Below are 21,180 nucleotides of genomic sequence, written 5' to 3'. Positions count from 1 at the left end.
TTGTAGCGCTTGTCGTTTGTAGTTGAAGGAGAAGTGGACCAAAACACAGCGTGGTAAGTGTTCATGATATTTATTTTCAAGAAACACTCAAACAAAATAACAAAAGGGGAAAACGCACAGTTCCGTCAGGCACATAAGCTAAACAGAAAATAACTACCCACAAAACACAGGTGGGAAAAGTATGATTGCCTAAGTATGATTCCCAATCAGAGAATGATAGACAGCTGCCTCTGATTGGGAACCCTACTCGGTCAAAACAAAGAAATATACAACATAGAATGCCCACCCCACACCCTGACCTAACCAAATAGAAGAATAAAACGTCTCTCTAAGGTCAGGGCGTGACAGTCAAACCATGCTGTTAGCTATTCACACACAGTACAGAAGGCTAATTAATGCATCTCAATTTTATGAATTGTATTTTCAAGGTTACAATAAGCACAGCATTTCTGTTATTCGGGGACATTCGTAAAAATGTTAATACACTGTGTTATTAGCAGTGTTAATTTGGAGGGTGAAGGTGTCATTGTGTGTATTTCCGGCTGTAAAGGTATACCTTACATCACCCAATCCCCACTACCCACTGGGTACACACTGGTTGAATCAACATTGTTTCCACGCCACAGTGAATTGATGTCTGTGCCCAGTGGGTAGTGACTTCAAAATCCCTCTTAACCTAGTTGTATATCCTTGAGGAACAGATGACCTCTAAGCAACCTTCAAGTTCTGCGACTTGGATACCTGTGGGCTCCTGGAGTAATTTCACAAAATGTTTATTAGTTTGAGTGAACTCAAATCGCTCAACCATCTGTGTCACTAATTAAATCAACTCATCTTTATTCAATTACATCTGATTTGTTTGCTAGTTTCCTTGTGTGTGTAAACTGTAGTGAACCTTTGTTACAGCAGTGTCCTATGGCTTGAGAGGGGATTCACACAAATCCGTCCCCATCAGCTGCTTCCGTTGGAGGAGGCAGATGTGGCCACCAGCTGGTGTTTTCTGTGGCTGGTCACTTATCCAAACTGTTTCTCCTAGACCAGTATATCACTGTCAAAGCTCTCTTGACATAATGTCACATTTTTGAATCGTGATAAACTGGAAGAAGCTTGGATTAACATTCTACATCTTCTGTGGAGGACACTGTAGGTTGTTTACTGCTACAGCTGTAAGATCTTAATTTGATCACCCTGTTGCAGGATAACTTTCCTGCAATGCATGACATTTAAAAGTTGTAGTGTATTTGAGGTTTAAAAAGGCTTCTTAAGTTTGTAATTTCCACATAGAAAAATGTCCCTTACAAAAAATGTATTAACTCCTACAATAATGTCCATGAATTATAATCCACATAAAACACAACATGAACAAAAGTATGTGGACACCTGCTTGTCCAACATCTTATTCCAAATCATGGGCATTAATATGGAGTTGGTCCCCCCTTTGCTGCTATAACAGCCTCCACTCTTCTGGGAAGGCTTTCCACTAGATGTTGGAACATTGCTGCGGAGACTTGCTTCCATTCGGCCACAAGAGCATTAGTGAGGTCAGGCACTGATGTTCGGCGATTAGGCTTGGCTCGCAGTCGGCGTTCCAATTCATCCCAAAGGTGTGATGGGGTTGGGGTCAGGGCTCTGTGCAGGCCAGTCAAGTTCTTCCACACTGATCTCGACAAACCATTTCTGTATGGACATCGCTTTGTGCGCAGAGGCATTGTCATGCTGAAACAGGAAAGTGCCTTCCCCAAACTGTTACCACAAAGTTGGAAGCGCAGAATCGTCTGGAATGTTATTGCATGCTGTTGCGTGAAGATTTCCCTTCACTGGAACTAAGGGCCTATCCTGAACCATGAAAAACAGCCCTTGACCATTATTCCTCCTCCACCAAACTTTACAGTTGGCACTATGCATTGGGGCATGTAGCCTTCCCCTGGCATCCACCAAACCCAGATTAGCCAAACCCAGATGGTGAAGCGTGATTCATCACTCCAGAGAACACGTTTCCACTGCTCCAGAGTCCAATGGCCGCGAGCTTTACACCATTCCAGTCGCCGCTTTGCATTGCGCATGGTGATCTTAGGCTTGTCTATGGCTGCTCGGCCATGGAAATCCATTTCATGAAGCTCCTGATAAACAGTTATTGTTCTGAAATTACCTCCAGAGGCATTTTGGAACTCGGTAGTGAGTGTTGCAACCGAGGACAGACAATTTTTACGCGCTTCATCACTTGGCGGTCCCTTTCTTTGTGGCCTACCACTTCGCGGTAGTTGCTCCTAGACGTTTACACTTCACAATAACAGCACTTACAGTTAACCAGGGCAGCTCTAGCAGGGCAGACCTTTAACAAACTGACTTGTTGGAAAGGTGGCATCCTATGATGGTGCCAGGTTGAAAGTCACTGAGCTCTTCAGTAAGGCCATTCTACTGCCAATGTTTGACTATGGAGATTGCATGGCTGTGTGCTTGAATTTTTATTCACCTGTCAGCAACGGGTGTGGCTGAGATAGACGAATCCACTAATTTGAAGGGGTGTCCACATACTTTTGTATATTTAGTGTAATTCACATTTTTTGTTGCTTTTGGATTATTTTCCTGCTGTAGCAAACAAGCTCAAATTAACATCCTACATCCGTAGTCAAACAATTGCTTTAGCTATGACATAAGCTTTCATATTTAGTGGATGTACCTCATAAACGGCAAGGTTACCAGTTTTGAATTCAAAGGGCCTGTAATGGTTGTCTAGCTGGTTTTCAGATTAACACATTATGGTATCAAGCTTCTAGATGTCCATATTCAAGGTTGCTGAGATACATTAAAGGAACATTTAGAATATGCATGGGGAGTCTCACAGTGCTAAGTAAGGAGTATGAAGGGTGGACTGATGAGTGACAGTTTGAAAACACATAACAGCATTTTATTTTATTTTAAGATGGTTGAATGATTACACACTCACAGTAGCTCTTTTGGGGTCAATTATAAAGAGCCAGACCCATTACATGATGAGTTTGACCTTAGGTCCTTGTGGAGAAATATGACCATGCTTATGTCTCGAGTCCTCCTGCTAACTAGTTCACAGCATTCTGCAAAGGCCAGAGGGCAGGGATGCACAACTCCAGTCACAGAGGGCTGTAATGTGTGATGGTTTTGATCCTCGTCTTTTGATCAGAGACTATTTTATATCTGGGAGGAGAGAGAATTGTTCATCACTTCCATAGACGTTCTATTAAATCAAGCCGGCTTAGGCCTAAAATGTGAACACAGATCTTTATATTTAACCTTTATTTAACTAGGCCAGTCAGTTAAAAACTAATTCTTATTTACAATGACAGCCTACGGGGGAATATGTTAACTACCTTGTTCAGGGGCAGAGCAACAGATTTTTACCTTGTCAGCATGGGGATTTGATCCAGCAACCTTTCAGTTACTGGCCCACACTCTAACCACTAGGCTACCTGCCACCTGGGCAAATTGATATCAGTGATGTTTACGTAGCATATTATTTTCTAATATAAAATAAGATTCACTAACGGAAACATTGAGTGCATTGTGTTATGTCCTGTATTAAGACACTGCAGCTGTCATTTAGTGCTGCTAAGCACCTGTCTGAACTGAGTGTCCAATTCCTCAAATACAGAGCATCCCCATCATGTCCCCCCCCCCCATTGCCTTTGAGTGTTTATCATCACACTTGCTTCCTCAGCCTGTGTCAATGTGACCCAGAGTGAAAGTCACACAGCTGTAATTAACTAACCCTTCCTCAACAGGGTCAGGGACTGCCACAAATGTCATATAAATGACAGCTGCTGCCAATTGTTGGAACGGAATGTGATGAGGGCTGTTCAAAACCAAGCTTTTAATAATCCACGCGGTACCTTGTACCTACAATGCTCACAAAATGTTGCAGCATCATCATCTGTGCATTAGTGAGGTACTTCAGAGAGTTTCCTCTTGCTCATTCCTTATAGGTACACTGTGCAGCCGTTTACTTCTCATTTCCATTTCTCTGTGTTTAAAAAAAAAAAGAATACGGCTTAGAATTACATATCTTATGCTATAACACAATATAGGATCCTAATTCAAATGTAATTATAGGATGTCGAAAGTTATTACCTTATCATAATCCAACAAAACCCATTTGTCGCAGGGATGTGAAGTAGTGTTGTATTCTTTGTGTTCACATGCAGAGAAGGAGAAGCATCCGAGTAACAGGAAGATACTGTTTGTGTACACTGAAGTGGCCAGTTAACCAATCACCAGTAAATAGGTCACAAAATTATATTTTTATTCCTCCACTGCATATCATATACATTATAACCTATCTGTAGGTGGAACTGTTGCATTAACTTCCAAGAAGATTTGTGTGCAGCAATAGGTTACATAGCAATGAGTAATACATTGATGTGATTGCATTAAGCATGATTGCTTGTTGCCTGCCACATTAAAGTATAGCTTGATTATTGTAACTTGATGTCACTTTATTCACTCTTTCTCTGTCTCCCACTGTGTGGGGATGTGTGTTGGGTGGGCGTGTTGAAGACACAGGAAGTGTCTCCATCTATTGGTTGTTGAACAATACTACAACAAGGGAGCCAATGCTAGCAGTTAGTAACTCTTCTTGCAGTCACATGAATATCTGTCATGAGTTCCATCCTTAAGGATCTCATATTAACAGCATGCCTGTCAGATTAACCAGACAGTGTTCCTTGATCTCTATGCTTCACACAATGTTTTTTTCTTCCATTAGTAAGCTCTGAGTTTGGATGCTTTAATGAGATGCAATTTTGAATGTATTTTATGATTCGAGTGAGCTGGGGGAGAGGTTCAGGAATTCACAGGGATTCTGGTATGTACAGTATCTATACGTGGAGAGTAAGTGGACAATGTCTTCATCTTTGAAAGTCATTGTGTATTCATGATCATTACTGATGAAAGCAGTGGATGATTTTGATGTATTGTAGCTCCTGACAGATGTCTCTTTGATAAATGAAAGATGAGTGGACACCTCTGACATAACTCTGTATGAGGGGAAGCTAATCTCCTGGAGTATGAATGTTTCTCCAATAATGCCTGGCTTTTTAATCAAATGCTTTTGGATTTTATTTTTCTGCACTCTGTCTCGCATAGAATCAAGCTGTATGTCTCCTAAAGTCTAGGTCAGTGAGGCCAACCTGTTGTCAGATAGCTATCCCTGGAATCTGTCTGTATTCACTCAAAGTTGGATCCAGAGCTGTCTCTAACATACACTGAAGAATGGCTATGAGACGTTATTTATGGGTACATACTGTGATGGGTTTTCTAGTTTTTCACAACCATTCCACCCAAGAATATCATAGCTCAGGTATTAAATGGTATTGTTTTTCTTGGAAGTAAGATTGTTGTTTGTTTAATTTTGCTTTTAAACTATGGTGCCTTAACATGCCCATATATTTGAATATGAGATAAGTAAAATAACTGACATTTTTATAGTCTATGCAATTGGTCACAAGACATATACTGTATTCTATTCTATTGTATTTTAGTCAATGCCACTCCGACGTTGCTCGATCGAATATTTATATATTTCTTAATTCCATTGTTTTACTTTTAGATTAGTGTGTATTGTTGTGAATTGTTAGTTAAAACCTGTTAGGGCTAGGGGGCAGTATTGACACGGCTGGATAAAAAACATACCCGATTTAATCTGGTTACCACTCCTACCCAGTAACTAGATATGCATATACTTATTACATATGGATAGAAAACACCCTACATTTTCTAAAACTGTTTGAATGGTGTCTGTGAGTATAACAGAACTCAAATGGCAGGTCAAAACCTGAGAGATTCCTTTACAGGAAGTGGTCTGTCTGACCATTTCTTGAACTTCTTTTCCATCTCTATCATTTACTAAGGATCTCTGCTCTAACATGACACTTCCCACGTCGTCCATAGGCGCTCAGAGCCCGGGAAAAAACAGAATGTCGTCATTCCAGCCCCAGGCTGAAACACATTATCGCCTTTCTCAAGTGGCCGATCAAGGGACACTGGGCTTATGCGCATGACCCGACCGCCCCCGCCTTTGGGATTTTTTCCTCTGTTTGCCGAAAAGGAGATTCCCTGTCGGAATATTATCGCTTTTCTACGAGAAAAATGGCGTAAAAATTGATTTTAAACAGCGGTTGACATGCTTCGAAGTACGGTAATGGAATATTTAGAATTTTATTGTCACGAATTGCGCCATGCGCGCGACACTTCTTTACTATTTCGGATAGTGTCTGGAACGCACGAACAAAACGCCGCTATTCGGATATAACGATGGATTATTTTGGACCAAACCAACATTTGTTATTGAAGTAGCAGTCCTGGGTGTGCATTCTGACGAAGACAACAAAAGGTAATCAAACTTTTATAATAGTAAATATGATTATGGTGAGTGCTAAACTTGCCGGGTGTCTAAATAGCGAGCCCGTGATGCCTGGGCTATGTACTTAGAATATTGCAAAATGTGCTTTCACCAAAAAGCTATTTTAAAATCGGACATATCGAGTGCATAGAGGAGGTCTGTATCTATAATTCTTAAAATAATTGTTATGCTTTTTGTGAACGTTTATCGTGAGTAATTTAGTAAAATGTTAGCGAATTCCCCGGAAGTTTGCGGGGGTATGCTAGTTCTGAACGTCACATGCTAATGTAAAAAGCTGGTTTTTGATATAAATATGAACTTGATTGAACAAAACATGCATGTATTGTATAACATAATGTCCTAGGGTTGTCATCTGATGAAGATCATCAAAGGTGAGTGCTGCATTTAGCTGTCTTCTGGGTTTTGGTGACATTATATGCTGGCTTGAAAAATGGGTGTCTGATTATTTCTGGCTTGGTACTCTGCTGACATAATCTAATGTTTTGCTTTCGTTGTAAAGCCTTTTTGAAATCGGACAGTGTGGTTAGATTAACGAGAGTCTTGTCTTTAAATAGCTGTAAAATAGTCATATGTTTGAGAAATTGAAGTAATAGGATTTTTAAGGTTTTGAAAATCGCGCCACAGGCTGCCAGTGGCTGTTACGTAGGTGGGACGCAAGCGTCCCACCTAGCCCATAGAGGATATTACTGCACTGTTGGAGCTAGGAACACAAGCATTTCGCTACACCCGCAATAACATCTGATAAATATGTGTATGTGACCAATACAATTTGATTTGAAGAGACCATAATCAAATCTACATTCAGTTAAATGACTTGAAGAAGAGGGTTTTATTCATCAATTCCTAATTATTCTTTGGTCTGTGTATGTTTTTTTTCATCGCTCAACCTTTATGGTGGTTTGCGACTCATGACACCTCAATTGGTGGTTCACGAAGCTAAATGTTTGGGAACCCTTGGTCTATGCTAAAAGTGTTACCTCACATTTAATGACACAAAGACAATAGACCAGTATGATACTGCTTTGTAGTGTTTTATAAGTTGCATTAATTTGTACTGTATTTCATTGTCATTTTCTGCTTTTAAGTAGAACATCTGAGCATGGCAGTGAAACTATAGCACAGAGGAATGCTAACATACAGGTACGTACAACAGTGTCAGCAGGCAAACTATAGCACAGAGGAATGCTAACATATAGGTACGTACAACGGTGTCAGCAGGCAAACTATAGCACAGAGGAATGCTAACATACAGGTACGTACAACAGTGTCAGCAGGCAAACTATAGCACAGAGGAATGCTAACATATAGGTACGTACAACGGTGTCAGCAGGCAAACTATAGCACAGAGGAATGCTAACATACAGGTACGTACAACAGTGTCAGCAGGCAAACTATAGCACAGAGGAATGCTAACATATAGGTACGTACAACGGTGTCAGCAGGCAAACTATAGCACAGAGGAATGCTAACATACAGGTACGTACAACGTTGTAAGTAGGCATGTATCTTTGCAACAATAATTATTGTATACTGGATCTACATTGTGTCTGAGTTATTGTAATTCTAAACATGAATTACAACACCATCAGCAGAAGATGCCCATATCTCTATTCTTCTCCCTTGACGCCAACATCACGACTCTTAGCTCTTAATTTGTTCACTTGGCATTTTGCTATGTCTGCCCGCTCCTCAGCTTCCTCAAGCTCATGTTGCACCTTCCTGAATTTAGCCAAATTGATACTGGTCTGCTCCTCCTGTGGCTCACAGAAAAGAGATAGATATGAATAAGTTAGAAGTGGTGAACTGTTGTCCGATTTATCTATTAATACTATGCACAGTTGTTGCCAATAATATATTGTACTCACCGCCTCCTAACTCTGCCTTTTGTAAGCTTTCACCCTCATCCGCAGCTTGTTGACCAAGTCCTGCAGTCTGCCTACATTCTTCTTATCTTCCTCACCCTACAAACCCAGTGTTTTTAATTACTCACATATTTTGTCCTGATTTGGTGAAAGTCAGGAATAAGCAACCAAACATATTTTACCTGATATGTGAGCTCCTTGACTTTTCTCTCATATTTCCGCACACCCTTCATGGCTTCCACACCACGTTTCTGCTCTGCCTCCAGTTCATTCTCCAGCTCTCTAACCTTGAGTGTAAATAATGTATTACGAAAGAATCACAAACTAAGAGAGTGTGAACTGGAAATAAAACATTTATCTTTATCCTTACTCTGGTGTCTAGTTTCTGGAGGTCTTTTTTTCCACCTTTCAGGGCTAACTGCTCAGCCTCATCCAGACGCTGCTGCAAGTCTTTAACTGTGACCTCCAGATTCTTCTTCATACTCTCCACGTGAGCACTGGTGTCCTGCTCCTTCTTCAGCTCCTCAGCCATCATGGCAGCCTATCGATAAAGAATTTGTAATCGATCGAGATATTGTTTGAACAGACTTCATTTGGGCTGAGATTTACACTGAGTTCGGACTTACATCTATAATAGCCTTTTTAGCTTTCTCATCTACATTTCTTGCTTCTTGGACTGCGTCTTCCACCTCTGATTGCAGCTGAGTTATGTCAGACACCATCTTCTTTTTTGTGCTGATGAGACCAGTGTTCTGTTAAGTGAGTAAAGAGAGAAGGTAACACAATAAGTTAAATTGATACATTTCACTTAAGGCCAAAGTTCTGAATTGTTTATGGGGCCTCACCTGAGAGTGCAACAGGTGCATCCTCTCGCTCACGTCGACCAGCTCCTGCTCGGCCAGTTTACGGCACCTCTCTGACTGCTCTAGTGCTGCCCTCATCTCCTCAATCTCTGCCATCATCAGTGTATTGCGGCGTTCTACAATGGCCAGCTGCTCCTTCAGGTCCTCCTGCCCATGGAGGGCATTATCCAAATGGACCTGAGTGTCCTGAAACAGAAAGGTCATGAATAAGTCCAATACCCACTGACTAGAACTTTGATAGAGATGATGAGTGTTATGGTTGAAAAAACAATGGGTTTCTGGAATCAAACACTAACTTTGAGTTGGCCCTGGATGTTTCTGAGCTGCTTGGTAGCATCAGCTGCTTGGTGGTTGGCATGGCCCAGCTGAATCTCCATCTCATTTAGGTCCCCTTCCATCTTCTTTTTGACTCGGACGGCATCGTTTCTGCTGTGAGTCTCAGAATCTAGAGGACTCTGCAGGGTGTCCACGGTCCTCTGATGGTTCCTCTTCAGCAGGTCTATTTCCTCATCTTTCTCTGCCACCTTTCTGTCAACCTCTGACTTGATCTGGTTCAACTCCAGTTGAAGGTGGAGCCTCTTGGCTTCTTCATGTTCAAGGGAGGACTAGAAGAAGACACAAGTGCACAGAACAGAAACATTTGCGGTCATATTCAAATAATACATGTAGGGGAATGCACAATATGTGTGAGAAAATGGCGAACCTCAGCTTCTTCAAGAGCTGTATGGGTGTCCATCTTGTCCTGTTCAGCTTGTTTCGCTGCCTTTTCCAGTTCATGGAAGGTCTTTCCAGACTGTCCCACTTGCTCAGTGATATCTGTTATTTCCTCTGAAAATTGACAAAGCAATATGTTTGTTACATGCAGGCCTATAAGCTAAAACTCATACACACATTCTATGAGGATATGTTGTTATGATTTTCGAGGGTGATGATGATCATACGTTGAAGGTTCTTATTCTCTCTCTTCATGTTCTCTAAGTGATCCAGGGCTTCTTCAAATTAGTTTTTCATCTTGAATAGCTCTGCTCAGAGACCTGGACTCCCTTCGTGAGCCGTCCAGCTCGGACCAGGTCTCTTCATACTTCTGTTTCCATTCAGCAAGATCCTGATGTTAAAAAAATCACATGAAATTCAATCCAATTGTTAAGACCGAACCACACCACAGTATTTAGTAATTGAGACACTAAATAAGTCAATATGATTACATTGTCAAAGTTCCTCTGTTTCTTGTCCAGGGTGACAATGGCTGAATTGGACCTCTCCACCTCGACCATGAGGTCCTCCACCTCTGCTTGTAGCCTCTGCTTGGTCTTCTCCAGTGAGGCACACTTAGCATTCATTGCCTCTGTCTGCTGTACAGAATCCTGGAGGCGTTGGGCAAGCTTCCTCCTTAAAAGGGAACAAACAGTAGTAAATCAATTGATTAATTAATGAATGTATGTTGCAAAATAATATATGTTTTACCCATCAGTGCACTTTACTTAGCATCCTCAAGTTCCTCAGTGCGCTGGATGGCATCAGTCTCATACTTGGTTCTCCACAGAGCTACCTCACTGTTGGACTTGGACATGCTGCGCTGCAGCTCAGCCTTGGACTCCTGCTCCTCCTCATACTGCTCCTGGAGCAGGTCACAGTCATGGCGGGTTGATTGTAAACCATGGGCCAGGGCATTCTTAGCCTAAAGCCAGAGACAATTCATAAAGTTAGTCTTAGCTTATATAGTCGTTGTGAAATAATTATGGATTGTAATTGGCAAGAGGTTGTCTAACCTTAACTTCCTCCTCCAAAAGTCTCTTCAGCTCTTCAATCTGACTGCTCACTAGTTTCACTCTGCTCAGCTGGGACACAGTTAACTCCTTCTCATCAAGCTGGCGTTTGAGCTCACCTATTCAAGAGATATTGTAAAAGTAGCACACTAGCAGCGTAGTTCTCAAACTATGTATCAAATCCTTGGTGTCATTCATGTAAATGGGATTTACCTGAAACTTACCATTTTCTGTTTGCAAGAGAGCATTCAGGGCAGTGTAATCATTTAGAGACTCATGGGCCTTGTCAGATTTGTTCTTGTAGTCATTACTTTGGTCTTCAAGAGTTCTGCACACTTTCTCAAGGTTAGCCTAAAATGTTAAAAATAAAAACAGACAAGATGCTCTTACAGTAAGTAACCAGTGTATCCAACCTGGACTCAGGGGTAGACGTAACATAGTAAAAGTAAATGTTATGCTTCGTATGGTATGTATTCATTTGCAGATGTCCATCATTAATTTCTATATGTCGCAAATTGTGTTATGTTACGAATTTACAAATTCCAATTTTATGTGGCTAATGTTAGCTAGGCTAGGATGTAAGGTTTGGGTTAGGAGTTATCTAATAGCTAACCCTAACTTTAACCTAAGTAGTTGCAGAGTAGCTACCCACCCACACAACCTACGGATTGCTAGACGTTCGCATTATACACCCAACCTACTGTGGCAAAGAAGGGGGTCGAGTGATAAATGGCAGATATGTGAGGGCAGAACTAATAAACGGGCTCTGCCGATCACTAAAATGGCCACCCCGATCAGAACTACAGATCACAAAATGGCCGACTGCCAAAACTACAATTCCCAGAAGCAAGGGGAACCCTCAGAAGGTGGAGCCGACCCACAGATAAAAGGTCAAGAAAAACCAGGAAGAGAGAGAGAGGGCGGGAAGGATCTATGAACCATAGAGAAAGAGACAATCTACATTGGCTGGATTTACCATGTACGAGCTGGACTGTTTTGGACTTACCTGTTGGCGTTTAGACCTGGACCTACCGAGAACCAGATTTGTGTACCGAACCCTGCTATCCTTGACCTTACCTGCGTCCTGGGTGGACCAGGACAGCGAAACAAACACACAGGTACTGTCATGTTCGTAAGAACTTTCATTCTGGGCTGACTTTGGTGACAGTTTCCCACTTAATTTGTGACAAACGCTCCTAACTTTGAAGAGGTTTGCCACACGTGGTGGAGAATGTGGGCAGTAGATTAACCATACCGCTGGTTAGGTAGGAAAAAAGAAAAAAAAAAAGTTTAGTTAGCACTCCAAAGGGGAGTCAGGTTTTTTTTTTTTTTTTTTTTTTTGGCTTTGTTTGGTTAGGACACTTTTTTCAGGAAAATGAGTATGGAGGGAGCCATACAGGCCCTGTTACAAGCGGCGGCCGCCCAACAAGAGGCAACTAGAGCTCAACAAATAGCTCATCAGGATGCAATGCGAATGTATCAGGACACGTTACAGGTCCAGCACCGCACCAACCAGCTGCTCAGAGAAGAGCAAGAGAGAAACACCCGGGAGTTAAGAGAAGGCCTAAAGGTGCTAGCGGACCAAATTGGGGCTCAGTTACCAGCTGTAAATACCCAAAGGTGGGCCAATCATTTTCTTCAAAAAATGACAGCGCAAGATGATGTGGAAGCATATCTTACCACCTTCGAACGGACGGCAGAGAGGGAGAAGTGGCCGAAAGAAGAATGGGCAGGGCTTCTGGCACCATACCTGGCAGGGGACGCTCAAAAAGCATATTTCGACCTGGAGTTGAAGGATGCACAGGATTACGATAAACTAAAGGGAGAGCTTCTGACTAGACTGGGAGTGACCGATACCGTGAGGGCACACCGCTTCCACCAGTGGTCCTACAGACCGGGACAACCCCCCCGAACACAGATGTTAGACTTGATATCACCTGGCACGGAAATGGTTGCGACCGGAGACCCGTTCGTCCGCCGAGGTCGTTGAGACCATCGTACTCAACCAGTTTCAGCGAGGTCTACCCCAAGAAGTGCGACGATGGGTTGGCCAGAACGATGTACTTTCCGCCGACCATCTCGTGGGCCTGGTTGAACGGTATTGTACGGCAGGAACAGCTGAGCAGGCGCAGGAGGAAAGATTCCCATTCCCCAGGCCTGGGCGAACCAGCGGACAGGGTAAGACTGTCCCAACAGGTGGAGGGGGAGGAGAGCAGCGTGGGGCCATGAGGAAAGAATCAGAATCGGGCCGAGACACTAAGGGAAAAAACGGAAACCGGGACTGGGGGTCGAGGAGGTCTCCCCCCCGAAACCCTATTATCTGTTACAATTGTAATCGACCGGGACATATTGCAGCCTACTGCCCTATTAAAGAAGAGCCAATGCAATGTAACCTCGGTGAAAAAGATGAGATATGGTATGCATGTCCCGTGGTAACCACTGTACTTGAAAGATCAAGAAACAAACATATGTGCAGGGTGAAGGTTGAAGGGAAAGAGGTTGAAGCACTACTGGATTCTGGCAGTATGCTAAGCCTGGTCGTTGCAAACCTAGTGCCGACGCATAAACTGGATACAAGTCAGGATATCAGTGTTACGTGCATTCATGGGGATACCCGTCTGTACCCCACAGCCTTAGTGAGCATACAAACAGAGGACGGTCTGCTGGATTATGAGGTCGGCGTGGTCCCAAAGATGCCATATGATGTAATATTGGGTAGATACTTTCCTAACTTTGCGAAGTTAGGCCAAAAGAATGGCATATTTGAGAAGCCAACAACCCTGACCAAGCAGGAAGAAGCATGGGGCCTTCAACCAAGGCCAAGAAAAGAGGTCTCCCAGGGGCCAACCTCACAGGTACTAGTAGGGGAGGATGAGGATGAAGTGGCAAACCTCGTTGATAATGAACAGCCCAGTACTAGTGGGGCTGGGGTCGATCTGAATCCAGAGGATGACTATCTAGAACCAGCAGATCTGGCAGGGTCCATGACTAATTTCGGGACGGCCCAACACCAGGATCCAACCCTGCAGCAAGCCAGAGCAGACGTGCAGGTCGTAGATGGTACTCCCATAAATGATAGGATGATGCCTAATAGTTTTCCCCACTTCATCATGAAAAATGGTTTGGTGTACAGAGTCTCAAAAATAGGGGTTGATGTGGTGGAACAGTTGTTGGTCCCCACCCGGTACAGGAAGACAGTACTGGATCTAGCTCATGGGCACATTCTGGGTGGACACCTTGGTATCGATAAAACCCGAGACCGGATTGTAAGGAGGTTTTACTGGCCAGGAATTCAGGCTGAAGTGGCTCGGCATTGTGGAGAGTGCCCGGAGTGCCAGGTAACAGCTCCCCGACCAGCGTTTAGAAGCCCGTTAGTGCCACTCCCCATAATCGAAACGCCATTTGAGAGGATACCGATGGATATAGTGGGCCCACTACCCAAATCTGCCAGAGGGCACCAATACATTCTGGTCATTCTAGATTATGCCACTCGCTATCCAGAAGCCATTCCCCTTCGGACAATGGCTTCCAAAAATATCGCCAAGGAACTAGTGCTATTGTTCACCAGGGTCGGGGTCCCAAAGGAGATCCTTACTGACCAGGGGACCCCCTTTATGTCCCGCCTTATGGCGGACCTTTGTAAATTGTGGCAGGTGAAACAGTTGAGGACATCGGTTTACCATCCACAGACGGACGGGCTGGTTGAGAGATTCAACCGGACCCTGAAGTCAATGCTCAGGAAGGTAATCGACAAGGATGGGAAAAACTGGGATTGCATGTTGCCATATCTGATGTTTGCCATTAGAGAGGTTCCTCAAGCCTCGCTGGGGTTTTCTCCCTTCGAGCTGGTATATGGGAGGCACCCCCGGGGAATCTTAGACATCGCCCGGGAAACCTGGGAACACCAATCCACCCCGTATACTAGTGTCATAGAGCACGTCACGGCAATGCAAAACAGGATAGCCACAGTCATGCCCATCGTCAGAGAGCACATGAGACAAGCACAAGAGCACCAGCGGCACACTTATAACCGGCAGGCTACCCTGAGGGAATTTCAACCGGGAGATAAGGTGTTAGTGCTGATCCCCACGGTAGAGTGCAAACTACTAGCCACATCAAAAGGACCATATGAAGTACTGGAGAGAATAGGAGAAGTTAATTATCGGATCCGACAGCCAGGTCGACGGCCCCAGGAACAGATATATCACATAAACCTGTTAAAAGCATGGAGAGAGAGAGAAACACTAATGGTCACGTACCCCACACACACTCAGGAGACAGCCGAAGTAAATATTTCACCTACTTTGTCCCCAGCACAAGTACAGGAAGTAAAGACCCTGATCCAGGAAAACAGATGTATTTTCAGAGGTACCCGGCCGAACTGAGGTTACAGCTCATGATATCGTTTCCCTACCAGGGAGAAAAGTGAGCATGAGGCCATATCGGGTACCCGAGGCTCGACAGGCAGCGATTAGAGCAGAGACGGAGAAAATGTTGACAGCTGGAGTGATCGAAGAGTCACATAGTGAGTGGTCTAGCCCAATTGTGATGGTCTCCAAGCCCGATGGGTCTTTGCGGTTCTGTAACGACTTTCGGAAGGTAAATGAAATCTCCAAGTTTGATGCCTACCCCATGCCCAGAGTAGACGAACTACTGGAGAAAATTGGTAAAGCTCGGTACATTACGACCCTGGACCTGACAAAAGGGTACTAGCAAATTCCTCTGACCCCCAGGGCCAAAGAAAAGACAGCCTTTGCAACCCCTGACGGTTTGTTTCAATACACCGTCATGCCATTCGGCCTACACGGGGCCCCAGCCACCTTTCAACGGCTCATGGACAAGGTCCTAAAACCGCACCAAGCATACGCCGCAGCTTATTTAGATGACGTGGGGATCTACAGCCCAGATTGGGAATCCCACTTACCCCGGGTACAGGCAGTGTTAGACGCCCTTAGAAAGGCAGGGCTCACAGCGAACCCTGCCAAGTGTTATGTGGGGTTAGAGGAAACTGAGTATCTGGGAGACACAGTGGGAAGAGGATTAATCAAACCCCAACGTAAGAAGGTGGAGGCAATTAGAGAATGGCCGAAACCAGTAAATAAGAAGCAGGTTCGAGCCTTCCTAGGGCTGACCGGGTACTACCGGAAGTTCATCCCAAGTTACGCCACAGTGGCCGCCCCACTCACCGACATGACTAGAGCCAGAGGGCCAAACATGGTCAAGTGGGATGAAAGGGCCACCAAAGCATTTAGGACATTACAGGAGGCCCTCTGCTGTAATCCAGTGCTGGTGGTACCAGACTTTGAGAGAGAGTTTGTGGTTCAGACGGATGCTTCAGAGGTCAGCTTGGGAGCAGTGCTGTCCCAAGAGGTAGAAGGGGTGGAACACCCCATCCTGTTTTTAAGCAGGAAGCTGGAACCATGGGAAACCAACTACTCAGTTGTTGAGAAAGAGATGCGCTGGCAGTAAAGTGGGCTCTGGAAAGCCTGAAATACGACCTGCTGGGGCGCCACTTCACCCTCATCAGTGACCATGCACCACTCACCTGGATGCATAGGGCTAAAGAGAAGAACGCTCGGGTGATGCGGTGGTTTTTGAGGCTCCAACCGTTTCACTTTGACTTGAAACACAGAGCAGGAAAGGAAATGGGAAATGTGGATGGGTTATCCCGCATGCACGCATATTTTGCTGCGGTAGCCCGACCTAGGGGGTCGGATCTAGGGGGGGAGATGTGTGGCAAAGAAGGGGGTCGAGTGATAAATGGCAGATATGTGAGGGCAGAACTAATAAACGGGCTCTGCCCGATCACTAAAATGGCCACCCCGATCAGAACTACAGATCACAAAATGTCTGACTGCCAAAACTACAATTCCCAGAAGCAAGGGGAACCCTCAGAAGGTGGAGCCGACCCACAGATAAAAGGTCAAGAAAAACCAGGAAGAGAGAGAGAGGGCGGGAAGGATCTATGAACCATAGAGAAAGAGACAATCTACATTGGCTGGATTTACCGTGTACGAGCTGGACTGTTTTGGACTTACCTGTTGGCGTTTAGACCTGGACCTACCGAGAACCAGATTTGTGTACTGAACCCTGCTATCCTTGACCTTACCTGCAACCTGTCTTATATAACCATACCAAACGTAACATATCATACTCATTTCAACATCCTGGATTTACGTTTACTATGTTACCGCTAGTCTATGAGACCAGGCTGGTGTATAGTGAAAGGGTTTCTTTTGTATGTTGAATATCAACATGGTCAACATCTGATGAACCTACCTTGCTTTTGAGAACACTCTCCACATTGCAGGCCAAGTCATCAATTTCCATCTTGTATTCACTTTTCTCCTTCTCCAGTTTCTGCTTAACTCTCTGGAGGTTGTCAATTTGTTCTCCCCGTTCTGCCATGCTGTCTGCCTGCTTCTTGCAGAGAGCAGCAGTGATTGACTCATGCTGCAGTGTGGACTCTTCGAGATCACGACGCAGCCTCTGAAATTCACTTTTGTGCTTCTTGTTTGCATCAATTTTGGAAGGAGTGACTCCACCAGCTTCTCCCAGTCTCTGACTGATCTCCTCAAGTTTCCTAGAGAGATCAGACCTCTGCTTCTCTATCTTGGCCCGAGCAGAGCGCTCAGCTTCGATTTCCTCGTCGAGTTCCTCAATGCGAGCCTGTGGTAAAAAAAGTTATTCTGTCAAAATTTTGGCAAAAGTTACAATGTATGCATTTAATTTATTTTCACAAACCACATACCTGAAACTCCTTTATTTTCTTCTGAAGTTGAGAGCTCAATATTTGTTCATCCTCAATTTTACTTTGCAGGTAACTGAACTTTAAATCCATCCTGAAGACATTTGAGAATTCATTGAATGGAAATTAGTTGATGCTCCATTGTTTGTGCTGCTTCTATCACTTTCAACTATTGCTCTATCAAAATGTGAATCAAGAGTTTAATCTCCATAAACTCAATGATAATTTCAAAATTACTTTTTAATCTTTCATCCATTTGTTGTCTTTCATTCTACAGGTCCATAACATTTTCCTGGGACAGCTTGAGATCTCCCTCAAGTTTTATTTTGGCTCTTTCCAAATCCGCACGCACCTTCTTCTCCTGCTCTAGAGATCCCTCAAGCTGGAAGAAGACCATTGTCCAGAACAATCGATGACTGTGAGAAAATCTTGAAAGAATGCTAACAAAAGACAAATGTGTATAAGTCACTTGATGCTTACATTATCAACCTGTTGCTCCAGCTTGACCTTTGTCTTAGTCAGAGTGTTGACTGTGTCCTCCTCTGCCTGGAGATCATCCACGGTCTGCTGGTGCACCTCTTGCAATGCCTTGATCTCCTTTGAAGACTTCAGAAGATGTTCTTCTAATGTGGCCAACTCTTCTGTCAAATTTTTCACCTGTGTTAAAAAATGCACAGTTACCCTCCATTCATTGTGGTTATGAGATTTAAAGGCATGGGTGATGTGCTTATCAGATGCCCTCACCTTATTTTCTGTGGCATATTTCTCCTTCTCAACCTTGGCAATATTGAGCTCCAGGTCGTCTATATCCCTTTTGAGCTCGGAGCATTCATCCTCCAGTTTCCTCTTCCTGGCAGTGAACTCTGCATTGATCTCCTCCTCTTCCTCAATTCTCTCAGAGAACTCCTTGGTTTTTGCCTCTAGATGGATCTTGCTCTTGATCAACCCCTCACATCTCTCCTCTGCATCAGAGAGGTTCTCTCTTTCCTATTGAAATATGAACAAGTAGCATACCTTAGACAATAAAACCATTGTAACAGAGTTGCTGCTACTGTTTATTATATATAATGCTGCCTGGTCACTATACTTACTATACAGTGAGGGAAAAAAGTATTTGATCCCCTGCTGATTTTGTACGTTTGCCCACTGACAAAGAAATTATCAGTCTATAATTTTAATGGTAGGTTTATTTGAACAGTGAGAGACAGAATAACAACAAAAAAATCCTGAAAAACGCATGTCAAAAATGTTATAAATTGATTTGCATTTTAATGAGGGAAATAAGTATTTGACCCCTCTGCAAAACATGACTTAGTACATGGTGGCAAAACCCTTGTTGGCAATCACAGAGGTCAGACGTTTCTTGTAGTTGGCCACCAGGTTTGCACACATCTCAGGAGGGATTTTGTCCCACTCCTCTTTGCAGATCTTCTCCAAGTCATTAAGGTTTCGAGGCTGACGTTTGGAAACTCAAACCTTCAGCTCCCTGCACAGATTTTCTATGGTATTAAGGTCTGGAGACTGGCTAGGCCACTCCAGGACCTTAATGTGCTTCTTCTTGAGCCACTCCTTTGTGGCCTTGGCCGTGTGTTTTGGGTCATTGTCATGCTGGAATGAATACCCATCCACAGACCCATTTTCAATGCCCTGGCTGAGGGAAGGAGGTTCTCACCCAAGATTTGACGGCACATGGCCCCGTCCATCGTCCCTTTGATGCTGTGAAGTTGTCCTGTCCCCTTAGCAGAAAAACACCCCCAAAGCATAATGTTTCCACCTCCATGCAGCATTCCTCCTCCTCCAAACACAGCGAGTTGAGTTGATGCCAAAGAGCTCCATTTTGGTCTCATCTGACCACAACACTTTCACCCAGTTGTCCTCTGAATCATTCAGATGTTCATTGGCAAACTTCAGACGGGCATGTATATGTGCTTTCTTGAGCAGGGGGACCTTGCGGGCGCTGCAGGATTTCAGTCCTTCACGGCGTAGTGTGTTACCAATTGTTTTCTTGGTGACTATGGTCCCAGCTACCTTGAGATCATTGACAAGATCCTCCCGTGTAGTTCTGGGCTGATTCCTCGCCGTTCTCATGATCATTGCAACTCCACGAGGTGAGATCTTGCATGGAGCCCTAGGCCGAGGGAGATGGACAGTTCTTTTGTGTTTCTTCCATTTGCGAATAATCGCACCAACTGTTGTCACCTTCTCACCAAGCTGCTTGGTGATGGTCTTGTAGCCCATTCCAGCCTTGTGTAGGTCTACAATCTTGTCCCTGACATCCTTGGAGAGCTCTTTGGTCTTGGTCATGGTGGAGAGTTTGGAATCTGATTGATTGATTGCTTCTGTGGACAGGTGTAAACCGCTGGAAACAAAAGTGAGTACACCCCTAAGTGAAAATGTCCAAATTGGTCCCAATTAGCCATTTTCCCTTCCCGGTGTCATGTGACTCGTTAGTGTTACAAGGTCTCAGGTGTGAATGGGGAGCAGGTGTTTTAAATTTGGTGTCATTGCTCTCACACTCCCTCATACTGACTGGTCACTGGAAGTTCAACAATGCACCTCATGGCAAAGAACTCTCTGAGGATCTGAAAAAAAGAATTGTTGCTCTACATAAAGATGGCCTGGGCTATAAGAAGATTGCCAAGACCTTGAAATTGAGCTGCAGCACGGTGGCCAAGACCATACAGCGGTTTAACAGGACAGGTTCCACTCAGAACAGGCCTCGCCATGGTCGACCAAAGAAGTTGAGTGCACATGCTCAGCGTCATATCCAGAGGTTGTCTTTGGGAAATAGACGTATGAGTGCTGCCAGCATTGCTGCAGAGGTTGAAGGGGTGGGGGGTCAGCCTGTCAGTGCTCAGACCATACGTCGCACACTGCATTGGTCTGCATGGCTGTCGTCCCAGAAGGAAGCCTCTTCTAAAGATGATGCACAAGAAAGCCCGCAAACAGTTTGCTGAAGACAAGCAGACTAAGGACATGGATTACAGGAACCATGTCCTGTGGTCTGATGAGACCATGATAAACTTATTTGGTTCAGATGGTGTCAAGTGTGTGTGTGGCGGCAACCAGGTGAGGAGTACAAAGATGAGTGTGTCTTGCCTACAGTCAAGCATGGTGGTGGGAGTGTCATGGTCTGGGGCTGCATGAGTGCTGCCGGCACTGGAGAGCTACAGTTCGTTGAGGGAACCATGAATGCCAACATGTACTGTGACATACTGAAGCAGAGCATGATCCCCTCCCTTCGGAGACTGGGCCGCAGGGCAGTGTTTCAACATGATAACGACCCCAAACACACCTCCAAGACGACCACCGCCTTGCTAAAGAAGCTGAGGGTAAAGGTGATGGACTGGCCAAGCATGTCTCCAGACCTAAACCCTATTGAGCATCTGTGGGGCATCCTCAAACGGAAGGTGGAGGAGTGCAAGGTCTCTAACATCCACCAGCTCTGTGATGTCATCATGGAGGAGGTGAAGAGGACTCCAGTGGCAACCTGTGAAGCTCTGGTGAACTCCACTGCCCCCCAAGAGGGTTAAGGCAGTGCTGGAAA

The 21,180-nt window shown here is 44.4% G+C and overlaps 2 pseudogenes; both read right to left on the bottom strand.

Moving 5' to 3' along the window:
• Positions 1 to 21,180, bottom strand: part of LOC106601500 (myosin-1-like) — a 41,585-nt pseudogene that overhangs the window by 12,409 nt on the left and 7,996 nt on the right.
• Positions 7,460 to 20,522, bottom strand: LOC145877459 (myosin heavy chain, skeletal muscle-like; annotated as a pseudogene).

Source organism: Salmo salar, chromosome 03 (assembly GCF_965601325.2).
Source record: "Salmo salar chromosome 03, fSalSal1, whole genome shotgun sequence".
NCBI classification, from domain to species: domain Eukaryota; kingdom Metazoa; phylum Chordata; class Actinopteri; order Salmoniformes; family Salmonidae; genus Salmo; species Salmo salar.
Note: the sequence above shows the minus strand (reverse complement) of the source record. Positions and strands in the feature narration are given on the sequence as shown.